This window comes from Temnothorax longispinosus, chromosome 7, assembly GCF_030848805.1.
Source record: "Temnothorax longispinosus isolate EJ_2023e chromosome 7, Tlon_JGU_v1, whole genome shotgun sequence".
Lineage (NCBI taxonomy): Eukaryota > Metazoa > Arthropoda > Insecta > Hymenoptera > Formicidae > Temnothorax > Temnothorax longispinosus.
Window position 1 is genome coordinate 10,400,962 of NC_092364.1, and position 13,282 is coordinate 10,414,243.

The window sequence follows — 13,282 nt, forward strand, 5'->3', positions numbered from 1 at the left end:
TCTCTCGCTGATCCGGTCCGATGTCCGAGGCTCACTCTGAAATTTCGCAACAGTTTCTTTTTTCCGGGGAGGGGTTGTTGGCCCTTCGCCCAACTCCCTTTTCGGAGGGCCATCTCTCCCGCTTTTGTTAGTCCTGACTACTCTTGACCACAACTTCCACCGGGGTTGATACCCGATTTTCATCATGGTTGCTCAGGCTTCCAGGGTTCATCAGCGAAAAACGCCTGCTTGGAGGTGAAAGTCGGAATTGAGCGAGAGGCTATGCGGTGCTAGCTGGAAGCGGCGCGGTGTATTACGCATGCACTGCCTCTTTAGAACCCTTAAGTATTGAGATATCGTAAGCTAAATATTGAAAAAGTTACCAAGTTTTCCTTGAATATCTCAAAAAGTATTAGGCAAATAAAAAAATGTTTTAGACAAAAGTTGTTTAAATTAATTAGTAGAAAAAGATAATATAATAAAAAATAGGGATTTTTATTTAAAAAATTTAACTTGAAGCCTACTGGGCCCAACATAGGCCCCGGACCCAAAATCTAATAAGATCGTCTATTGGCCCTCTTTGAATCCTCCAACTTTTATCTAAAATATTTTTCCCATAAACCAATACTTTCTGAGATGATTGGTTGTTCCAGAACTTCTGGTACACACGGTATGATAAGTGTATATGAGCAATGGTGCACGCGCTCGTGTTGTATGTACATGCATTTCTATACAATTTCGTGGTGTAAAATTTAATAAATCAAAATGTAGTGTTTGTTAAACCGCTCAAACACAGCTATTTTGACACACATTTTAAAGACATTCATTATCGTTTCTAAAATATTTCTCGTAGTTTTCTAGTAAAAAAAATATTATTTCCTTCTTCTTTCAACCTCAAATAAGGTAGCAAAGCATGTTTTAGGTTCTCGTTGAAGGCAAAAAATGGCGTTTTTTACATCCCCTCAAGCCTCAACTTAAAAAGTACTTAACAAAAAAATATTGTATTATATTATTTTAGAAAGCCCTCGGGATAAGCTACAATAATATGCAACAAAAAGTGGGGATACCGATTAAAAATTTTCAAGGTTATCTTTACGTGAACTTGAGAACACTATTTAAATCATACTAATTTTTTTGCGTAATGCTTTACTTAAAATCCTACAATTTTTGTATAAAACATTTTGTTCAAAAATGCGTATTTTTCGAAATATTAAAAAGTTTCAACACTTTTATACACCCTTATATATATATAAAGTACTGTATTTTCTAAACCATAGCGAATATGCAAAAATTTTATTTACATTATGTGTTCTACTCATGCTCCTCTTTCACCTCCTGGTCGGTTCACCTTACCTTTCGAGACAACCTGTATATGTTAAAGTCATTGATGAAATTGGTGCGGTCGCTTTTAATATGAAATTTTATTACCTTTTTTTGTTTAGCAATTATTTCAAATGACACTTATATTCACCAAAAAAAGACATTAAAAATGTAAAAAAAAAAAACGCCAAGTATATTTCACGTAAAATAATTCCTCTCTAAATCATCATCATATCTAAAAAATGCATGTAAAGTCGATATTTGAATCTATCGAAGTATATTGTTGTCGCTTTTCCGCGATGCCGATTGGTTCTCTCACTACGTTTACTTCATTTGCAGCTGTCATCATATATTTTGACAGTTGTGTGTATCAAGAAGTTAATAGTGTAATAGTAATAGCATAATGTTAAAGCTAAATAGCGCGCGCGAAGCGCGCGTCTGTGGTATCTAGTTTTATAAATAATATTAGAAAAATAAAGAAAATATTTACTTAAAAAACACAAAAGGAATAAATATAATGGCATGAAAAAGAAGTAAAATCAAAGTATTATTCCAAGTATATTTATTAGAGTAAGTAATATTTCGCAAGATATATATATGTGAATTAAAGGAATACCATATTTTATAAACTATCTTTAAAAATTGCAGTAGACCTAATGTAGGATGCAGAAGCCATTTAAAATGTATGAAACACAACGGCATAATAAAATGAAAATATAGAATACAATAGATAGCGTAACGAGAGGTGCAGAAATTGAAAAGAGTTTAGTTACATCGATAATAACCAGAAACAACGGATAAAGTTCCGAAAACGGCCCCCCTCCGATTTCGATGAAACTTTGTGAAAAGCTTCGTCTTGGGTTAAAATAAAAGCTCTTAAAAGGAATTTTGGCGACTCCTATGATAAAGCCCTTTTTTAAGATAAAATGATAAAAAATATAAGAAGACTTTCATAATTCTATGAGCTAACCCACGTGAATCAGTGGAGTGCTTTAGACAGTAAAAAAGTAGGTAAAGCGCGTCAACTAACCCATGTGGGTCATTGGGGTGCTGTAGACAGTAAAAAAGTAGGTACAGCGCAGCACCTTACTCATGTGGGTCAGTGGAGCGCTGTAGACAGTAAAAAAGTAGGTAAAGCGCGTCAAGTAACCTACGTGGGTCAGTGGTTCGTTTTGAACAGTATAGAGTGCGTAAAGCTAACCCGCGTGGATCAGTGGCTCGCGTTGATCAGTACCGAGTGTGTAAAGCGCAGCATCTTACCCACGTGGGTCAGTGGTTCGCGTTGAACAGTATCGAGTGCGTAAAGCTAACCCACGTGGGTCAGTGGTTCGCCTTGAACAGTATCGAGTGCGTAAAACTAACCCGCGTGGATCAGTGGCTCGCGTTGAACAGTATCAAGTGCGTAAAGCGCGTCAACTAACTTATGTAGGTCATTGAAATCGGTGAGGTCGCCCTTAATCTAGACATTTACCATGTGTTTTTTATCTAAAGGGAACCTATTCACAAAGTTTCACCTAAATCGGAGCGCGGACATTTTCGGAAGAACAGCCCTATATTTTTTATCATTTAATCTTAAAAAATGGCTTTATCATAGGAGTCGCCAAAATTCCTTTTAAGGGCTTTCATTTTAACCCAAGACGAAGCTTTTCACAAAGTTTCATCGAAATCGGAGGGGGGCCGTTTTCGAAACTCCACCCGAAACAACAATTAAAGATGGACATAATCTCCAGCAGCATCCTTGGCGTGCCCGGCGTATTGCCTATAATTTTAACAACAAAATTTTATAATTTTAACAAAAAAATAGTCATCCGCACTTAAGTTTGTCAGTATGCCGTCATAGGTATAAAGTATTTCGTGTGTAACAAGGCATACAAACACATAATTTTCTATAATGTCTCTTTAAATTGTATTACTGTAAAAAGAGAATTTGAATGTATTACGTATACAATGTAATAACATAAATTATTACTTGACATAATATTATTAACAGAAATAGAATGGTTTGTTCCGCCAACAATAATCAACAAGAAACGTTTATTAGTTTCGACTTCTAATGGCAATATAAATTGAAACGTTGCTACGTTTCAACCCCTCGGATCGGGTCCTTATCAAGCAATCTAAATAAAACAAACAATCCGGTATAACAATAATTCGGTCAGCAGGATAAAATTAATAGTCAGGAGAACATATTTATGATTATAGATAAAGCGATACCTGGTAACTATTCCTTGTCACAAACTTAAACGTCGGCATTCTCGAAAATTTTGCCCGAAATAATCAACTGATCGCTGGAAACAATGGTCAGTGAGCAATGTAAAAAAGTATGCAGTTAAAGGCGAGCAGAAAATAACTCACACGTGTAAGTCGGTGACAATGGAGAACGCATTAAAAATATAAACAAGTGACCACTGCGATGAAGCGTTGTCAGTATTGAAATTTTCTACGGAGCAGAACATCGTGGAGCGACGACCAACGCGTGTTAACATGTCGTAGTTGAGAGGTATACTGACTGTTTTCGGTATCTGACACATTGTAGGTTGTTAGAATAAACAAATATGGTTCGCATGATATTTACACCGATGAAATTACTTTGTCATAAATCGGATTTAAGTTTTCTGTATCCTTCTTTAAATTTATCGTCTTCGTATGTTTTTTAATTAAAAACATTTCAGCAATCTCTCTTTTTTAAATATTTTTTTCTTTATGGATGATGTTGGTTTCCGACCATTTGAAATTGTGACCGTACAAAACGCGATGTTTGCTCACAACCGAGTGATTGCTGTCATGCTTTTTAATGTCATTTTGGTGCTCCTTGATGCGTGTCATTAAATGCCGTTTGGTCTGTCCGATGTATACTGCATCGCAGTCGTCACAGTCGATCCGATATACAAGCTCGGTCTCATTATCTTTGACAAGTTTATCCTTTCCTCTCTGAATAATTCCCTCGAGTTTATATATCGAGAGTCATAATATTATTGTTTTTTAATTGAATTATATTTGATTCACACATAAGAGTTACATGATTTAAACATTATAAGCTTTATTAAATAAAAATTTAAAGAAACATGCAATGTATGGATGGATTGCCTATCAGAAAAATTCCTCTTTTTATAGGATAAATTTAAAAGTAAGTTGTGTGAGAATACTACTTCTATAAATCTTTCTTGTAATAAATCTTGGAATTATATTGTGTACATAATGACTTATATTCATAAATTAAACAAATAAACTTAATAATAATACATTAGTACATTCAAGCGCATTTTATATATGTTTCTTATCTTCACAGTGACATTATCATTATTAAAACCATGATAATAATAAAATAGTTTATAATATAATTGTATTTGACTATTATCTTACATAACACATTTCTTTAATATTATTGTTTGTTTATAACATTTATTATAATATTAATGTTAGCAATATGACATTTATAAATATGACAATGTATACGCGACGTATACTACACAAGACAGGAAACATTAACACAGTATTGTGCGTTACATAAGACAAAGACTTAAGGCATAAAACACTGCCTTAAGGTTATAAGACTGCCATTCTGCTTAGGCCCTATATCGCCACTTTCACGTCTCGCCGCGCCGCACCAAGGCTTTTATCATTCTCTCGCGCTCTCTCATGCTTTTTTACGTTCTTTCTCGCTCTCCCATGTTTTCTCATGCTCTCTCACGCTTTCTCTCTCCTTCTTATGCACTCTCATGCTTTCTCTCACTTTTTCTCGCTTTTTTACGTTTTTTCTCGCTCTCCCACACTCTCCTATACTCTTTCTCGCTTTCTCACGCTTTCTCATGCTCTTTTACGCTTTCTCTCTCCTTCTTATGCACTCTCATGCTTTCTCTCACTTTTTCTCGCTTTTTTACGTTTTTTCTCGCTCTCCCACACTCTCCTATACTCTTTCTCGCTTTCTCACGCTTTCTCATGCTCTTTTACGCTTTTTCTCTCCTTCTTATGCACTCTTATGCTTTCTCTCACTTTTTCTCGCTTTCTTACGTTCTTTCTCGCTCTCCCACACTCTCCTATGCTCTTCCTCGCTTTCTCACGCTTTCTCATGCTCTTTTACGCTTTTTCTCGCTTTTTTATGCTCTCTCATGCTTTCTTTCAATTTTTCTCGTTTTCCTACGTTCTTTCTCGCTCTCCCACGCTCTCTTGTGCTCTTTCTTGCTCTCTCACGCTTTTTCTTGTTTTCTTATGTTCTCTCGTGCTTTCTCTCACTTTTTCTTACTTTCTCACGCTTTCTCTCGCTCTCTCACGCTTTCTGTTGCTCTCTCACGATTCCTCTCGTTCTCTCACGCTTCCTGTCGCTCTCTTACGCTTCCTCTCGCTCTCTCACGCTTCCTGTCGCTTTCTCATGCTTTTTGTCACTTTTTCACGCTCTCTTACGCCTCCTCTCGCTCTCTCACGCTTCCTGTCGCTTTCTCATGCTCTCTCACGCTTCCTTTTGCTCTCTCACTCTATTTCATGCTCTCTCTTACTTTCTCACGTTCTTTGTTACTTTCTCACGCTCTCTTGTAAGGGTGTCGTAATGAATAGTGTATTAACGACAGGAAAAATTCGGAATTGTCTATTGTATAAATATGGAGTACAGTTTGGGTTTGCAACTTTCCACACAAACCAAAGTCCACTCTCATTTACCTCTGCTTGTGGGAAGGGGCGGTAGCCCTCCGTAATTATACAATAGACAACTCCAAACTTTTCCTATTGTTAATAAACTATTCATTACGACTTTCTTACGAAAGCGTGAGAGAATAAGAGAGACAGCGTAAGAAAGTAAGAAAGCGACAGAAAGCGTGAGAGAGCGTGAGAGAGCGAGAAAAAACGTAAGAAAGCGAGAAAAAGTGAGAGAAAGCATGAGAGAGCATAAGAAAGCGAGAAAACGCGTGAGAGAGTATGAGAAAGCGAGAGGTAGCGTAAAATTGATTGATTGATTGATTGATTGCGCTTTATTAGCTTTTTCAGCTATTTTTTACATAAAATATCCTTAAATTAATTTCTCTACATGAGGTACAATATATTCTTTTAACCTACGTTTGAATGGTTCAATTCTTTCGCATTGCTTAATTTCTACCGGTAGGGCGTTGTACATATTTAAACCTTCATAAAATAGACTTTTCTGTGCGCTTCTCGTCCTGCGAATATTAAATTCTAATATTCTCAGCCTGCCTTGTTTGCCGTCACTCGCATCTCCTACTATTTCTATCCTATTATTTAAATATCTTGACATTATGCCTCTTACTATCTTAAAAATAAAAATACATACATTGTACATTAGCCTCTGTCTTACATTCATAAACCTAAGGATTTGCAACATTAATTCTACCTTTGTATATCGCGAACATTGTAATATGACTCTCATGGCACGGTTTTGTGCCACTTGCAGTCGATTCAATTGCGTTTCACCCATGCCTACTAACATCGTTGCGCAATATTCAAAATGAGGCGCTATGATAGACTTATACACAGTACATCTAGTGTACACCGATATATCGTTTTCTATTCTATTCAGAAAACTCACTTTTTTCCCTATTTTCTTCAACATATAATCACAGTGATCCTCCCAACGAAGTTTACTATCGATCATTACATCCAGATGTTTCGCTTTCTCGACCCTATTACTCGCTCTATTACAGTTCCATCCAAACTTTTTACTATTATGTTTGCTTTTATTTCTTTCCTTATATACTTCCAACTATCATATATTTGGTCTTATCTGCATTCATTTTTAACATATTCACATTCATCCATTCTTCAAGTATACCGAGCACCATATTTAGTTTCATTTCTAATTCTTCACAACTTTCTCCTGCTACACTTGCGGTCGTGTCATCTGCAAATAATATAAATATACTTCCCTTCGGGCAGACTTTAACTATATCATTTATGTACAAAATAAACAATAGAGGTCTTAATACGGATCTCTGTGGCACGCCAAATACTGTCTCAATTATTTTAGAACATATATCATTGAATCTAACTTGCTGCTTTCTATTACTTAAATACGATTTTATCCATTCCAATACAACTTCTCTTATTCCATACTGATATAATTTTTCCACTAATTTTACTCTATCTATTGTCTCAAACGCTCTCTTAAAATGCAGAAATAACACTTTTATTATTTTATTCTCCTCAATTATCAACTTCCAGTTCTCGATAAAACTTTGAATTGCTGTCTCACACGACTGTTTCCTAAATCCCGATTGGTATTCGGTTATTATTTCATTGTCTTCTAGAAATTTTTCCAACTGTTTTTTTACAATTAACTCTAATACTTTTTCATATATCGGTAACATATATATTAACCGGTCTATACTCGCTCGCTTTTTTTGGTTTGTTTACTTTGGTATCGGTATTATCGTGGATGTTTTTCATCCTTCTGGAAATTTACCTGTCCTAAGCGAATCATTTATTACTCCTACAAACTCATCTTTTATCACAGAGAGAGCGACAGGAAGCGTGAGAAAGCGACGGGAAGCGTAAGAGAGCGACAGGAAGCGTGAGAGAGCATGAGAAAGCGTAAGAGAGCGTGGGAGACCGAGAAAAAACGTAAGAAAGCGAGAAAAAGTGAGGGAAAGCATAAGAGAGCATAAGAAAACGAAAAAACCGTGAGAGAGCATGATAAAGCGTGAGAAAGCGAGAAAGAGCATAAGAGAGCGTGGGAGAGCGAGAAAGAACGTAAGAAAACAAGAAAAAGTGAGAGATAAGATGAGAAAGCATAAGAAAGCGAGAAAAAGCATGAGAGAGCATGAGAAAGCGTGAGAAAGCAAGAAAGAGCATAAGAGAGTGTGGGAGAGCGAGAAAGAACGTAAGAAAGCGAGAAAAAGTGAGAGAAAGCTCTCGTAACGAGTGCCATCTAGCGGCACGGTAGGCCAAACCGACAACACTTTTTAAGATTTTGCGAAGAAGACGACGACGACGACGACGTATCTGAATGACATAAATTTGACAGAAAAATAGAGGCATACCTATGCGTCAAGTGCATATCTGTGCATCAATGTTGTATCATTATAATCAGAAAAATCTATTTTCTTCTCCAGTATTTAAATTTTTCAATAATATTGACTTATTAAAAAAATTCAGTGATTTATTTCTGGAAAAGCGTTCTCCTTCCTGTAAAAGAAACGCTGTAACGTCTCACTTATAAAATTAAAATAATTAATTAATAATATTATTATATATATTATATTATGAAAGGAGGATATGAAAGGAGGATGTATCGCTTCCTGTATCTTGTAAATCGCTTACGAAAGGATGTATCTCTCTTGTATTTTGTTAAAAAATAATTTTGTTAATAAATCAAGAGACACGGTAGTGTCTCGCGCCAAGTACACGCGGAGCGAGACCGACCGTGACTCTTTTACGCGACGCGACGGGTTGCGAGTACCCGAGATGTTGAGATCTCGATAACGAGTGAACGGATCAAGTTCTAAGTAGGCTTGATCGATAGCTTGGGGTCCAATTAGGGGGGGGTTTCTCTCATAATATTCTGCTACGTGCCCTACGAGCGGAGATATTGCGACGCAAAGTCCAAATGTGAAAATTTTTTATTAAGATACGTCGTCGTCGTCGTCGTCTACGTCGACCGCTCTCATCTCATATAACATACATGTAACAAACAGAGAACGTCACTTTCACTTTTTCGACACTGGCGGCGCAGGTATCGCCAGTTTCGATATCGCGCGCGTATTTCGAAATTAGGTCGATAGACTTATCGGTCAGGAGGAAGATTTCTATTTAGGTAAATTAGGAAATATATAATCATGAAGTAAGAGAGAAGGAGGTCGAACTCCGTGAAACAAAAGTGGTCCCGATTTGTGGCACCGAATTGAGAGGGAGTCCGCTGAAGGGAATGGATTCTTATCGATGGGCGCCATTTTCAACCTATAGTGCATGCAACATATACTGTAGGATTTTCTGTACTCATGAACGCACCCTAACCTTGCAGCCGCACGCATCAAAGGAGACGAACGAGCGACCGGGGGCGAACCCGCAGCGGAGGACCACGGGTCCACGGTCTCTTTGCGTGGCCCACAGGACAGCAGCGGGTCCGAGATGGACGAGGCGGGGCCACGTCCCAATTAGTATTAAGTCAAGCGTTCGCGTCCCGAGGATGAGGTCACCGGCAGCAGCCGTTATCGATTTTATTTTGTTTATTTTGACGACTTAGGAGGAAGGAGAGTGACCACATCCGGCGCATGAATAGGCATAAGGTTGTTTAGTTTTCAGTTACGAGTTGATCGGGGCGCTTCCGAAGAATGTGAAGGACGAACCGGGACGCTCCACGGAGCGGAGAGACGACGTATAGCGAAACGGACGGACCGTCCGCACTTTTATTAAATAGGCGACACGCGCGTAAAACGAACAGTTCTGATCGTCAAGGCAGATCCGCGAAGCACGACACGCGGGTCAGAATCGAAATCTGGCCAGAGATAAAAAATATGGCGGACCGTCGGGAAACTTTTGAACCGACGGCACGGCGGTAAAAGAATACGTCCCTGACTAAAGCGAGGGGCCCTCAAGTCGCGCATACGGGGTTGGCGACGCGATGCGGGAACGCGGCCAGGAGATGGGGAACCGTCCGCAAACTTGCGCTAGGGACATCACCTACGGGAGTCGAGCACTCCTGACATCGGGGGGCACTTTGCCGAGACCGCAAAGCCGGGTCCCGGTGAGACCCGTCGCCCGGGTAACGAAATGGCGGACCGTCCGGGAATTCGCCCCAGGTGAGTCATCCCCGGGGAAGAGACATCCCTGACTAACGGGGATGTCACTACGAACGTCCATATCCGGTCGCCGGCAAAATCCAACAACCGGCGACGAAGTTACAGAACCGTCCGCCATCTCGCGACCTGGACATCTTCCGCGGGGAAGAGCCGTGGAAGGAAGTGTACCAGGTACGGAATAGGTGTCAGGAGGGGTCGGCGTCGTCAGCAGGCCCGAAGGAACAACGCGATGCGACCACCGGGAGGTCAAGTAGATAACCGAGCGTCATCCGCGGGGAAAGACCAGCGGGTCACGATAAGTAAGACCTGGTACACTCGGGGAACGGGTCGCCGCCAATGTCCGATCGCCCGGACGCGAGATACGGCGACATGTCGCCGGCACTCGGGAACCGGACGTCGTCCACGAGGAATGAGCCCGGAATCGGGCTAAGAGAGACCGCCGAAGCGGGACCAGGGGGTCGCCGTCAACGGCGGAGGTCGCGATCGCGACGCAGACATCTTCGTCGAGAAGTCGACCCGGGGTCGCGTAAAGGGACAAAAGAGAAGTCGTGCGCACGGGTCGGCGTCGTCGTGGGTCGATAAATGCGGGAGTTGAAAAATCACTACCCGGGGTCCGTCTCCGGACGTCGAGTGGATGGTACTCCATATGGAAATTTCCACCGCGGACATAGGGCACAGCGGGGAGCGGGCAACATATATTGTAACTGCGTAGCGGCGAACATCTGGCGCACACCTGTCGACCCGAAAGTCGTAAACAACCATTGTTAACGCGGCGAGCGGAAAATTACCGCGAGGAGAAAGCGACCGAATACCCTATGGTGGGGGAAAAAAGCACCGTAGGTAGGGAGCCCGAGAGAAGAAGAGGGCTCGAGGCAGTCTGTCGGGGATGTTCGAGCGTGTAACACGTAATCAACTTCGCTCTGTTTCGTCGCGCTAAGTCACCGCGATCGTCATACAAGTGCTATAATTACGGCTCGCCAACATTCGTAACAACCGGCAACGCCCGCGGAACGCGTTAATTGTCGTCTTTACAAAGACGAACGGCCTTTTTAGACCGAAACAAGATCGTGCGTCGTAGATAAACTGGGCGTATGTGCCCACGTATCCGAGCGTCCGACATCTTGTGTGACTTAAAGTTTTATGAACAACCATCACTGGAAATCAATATAATTGAATAAATTAAACATCCTTTTCGTAAAAGATTTCGAAAATTCATTAAATTGGACTTACCTTCTACTCACCTGATCCATTGTCGACGATCACTCGAAGTCCCTCGTTGATCCTGGATTCCGGTGGCAGCGTTGATCCTGATCGATGACGGCGATGATCCAGCGGTGGCAGGAACCTGAAAAAGAAAGAGAATTAGTCTAATTAATGATTCGAGAGATCGTTCGATACTTACCTTCTCGGTGGTTTAAAGGTCAAACCGAGTGGCGACCGTTGATTTCTAAGGACACGTAGCGTTGATTCGTGCCTCCTGTAGTACCGTCCGGTTACAACCTTACCCGGTCAGCTGTATGTACATGTTGCGTCTTGCGTCACTGGTCGCTGTATATGTTTGTTATTCCGATTTGCAAGCCATTTATAAAGCCAAATAAACTGAGAAAGCATTAAAAGGAAGTCTCTTTTATTGCGTGCATTGTGTTATAACGTAATCCGACAGCAGGAGACGGAAAATATCCACATCAAAAGCAATAAAACAAAAACGTAAGTAATGAAAGTAAACAAGTAAGCTTGATTAAATAAAAGTGAATAATGCATAATATTTTTTCAGTCGTATAATGGAAGAAAGCTCAAATAAAGTAGAGCATGAGACAGATGAATTAAAATTCAAATATTTGCAAAGAAGTTTGAATTTAGTTGAACGGCCTTCTTTGAATTGGGGATTTTCAAGTGAAAACGACAAGTTTTTCGGTTTTATGAAGGCAGAAAATGATTTCAGTGTCAGAAAAAGAATCGCTGTATTCCCAAATTTACATATTAATATTTATATTGATGACAAGATTATGCCCTTTTCAAAACATATAAAAGTAACAAGTATTGATGAGATTAGCGAAATTTTAAAAACGCTGGATTCAGTTTAATTCACATCCTGTTAATTGTACATTTACAGTAAATTGCAAACGTCTGAATTTATTTTATACAATTATACAATTATCAAATTATACAATCATCAAATTATACAATCATAAAATTATACAATCATCAAATTATACAATTATCAAATTATACAATCATCAAATTATACAATCATAAAATTATACAATCATCAAATTATACAATTATCAAATTATATAATCATCAAATTATACAATCATCAAATTATACAATTATACAAATGGAAAAAGAAAATAAAGTTACAATTTTATAATTTATGTTTTTTGTTTTTTATTCCCTTTATATACATTTTCTTTATTTATTATTGCACCTTGTTTTTGGTACTTTCTTTTCCTGGCAGGTTTTAGTTTTATGGTGGTGCGTGCTGCATTTTCTTCGGATCTGCATTTTCTTAGATCGCTAGCTCGTGGTCCTATAATCAGAAAAACGCGTTTAAATTTTGATGGAAATTTGACGCCAGTAGCGAGCAAAGCCTCGTCTAATAATGCACAAGAACACCCAGCCAACAAACCAACAGTATCTAACACATTCGTCTCGTTCTAATACTCCTCTACCGCTTCAGCTTACAATCGCGCAACTCTTGGCGATCGCCGAGGATAGCGGTATTTCGTTGTCCAAACCGTGCTTACATCTCACCTTACGTCAACGTAATAAAGACTCCAAAGAAGACGTGTGGTGCAGCCGATCGACAACGGACTGTTGAACTATAGAAGCATAGAGAGCTCGTTAGGCGTCTTCAGCGACGGCGGTGGATTGGCGGTGCTGGCGCGGCATTTGCAACTGGTGTATCCGGATCCCGTCGTTCTTCGTCGAGTCACCAACGGACTCTATTTGCACAGGTAAACTCTTATGCACAGGTAAACAAACTGAGCACGAAGGAGCACGAAGTAAGAGACCGGAGCCGCCGGGTAAGGTTAGGGTGCGTTCACGAGATCACGAGTGCTGAAAATCCTACAGTATATGTTACATGCACTATAGGTTGAAAATGGCGCCCATCGATAAGAATTCATTCCCTTCAGCGGACTCCCTCTCAATTTGGTGCCACGAATCGGGACCACTTTTTCTACTCGCGCGCTATGAAGTTCGATCTCCTTACTCTTACTTCATGTATATAATATATATTG

The 13,282-nt window shown here is 39.8% G+C and overlaps 1 protein-coding gene and 1 long non-coding RNA gene across 2 annotated transcripts in view; one reads left to right on the plus strand and one right to left on the minus strand.

Annotated features, from left to right (window-relative positions):
* Positions 1-13,282, plus strand: part of LOC139816908 (gustatory receptor for sugar taste 43a-like) — a 125,794-nt gene that overhangs the window by 102,686 nt on the left and 9,826 nt on the right. The window lies entirely within an intron of this gene.
* Positions 12,115-13,255, minus strand: LOC139816911 (uncharacterized). Its single transcript, XR_011733115.1, has 2 exons — positions 12,795-13,255; positions 12,115-12,570 (listed from the first exon to the last, which is right to left on the minus strand). It is a non-coding gene; the product is annotated as an uncharacterized lncRNA (long non-coding RNA).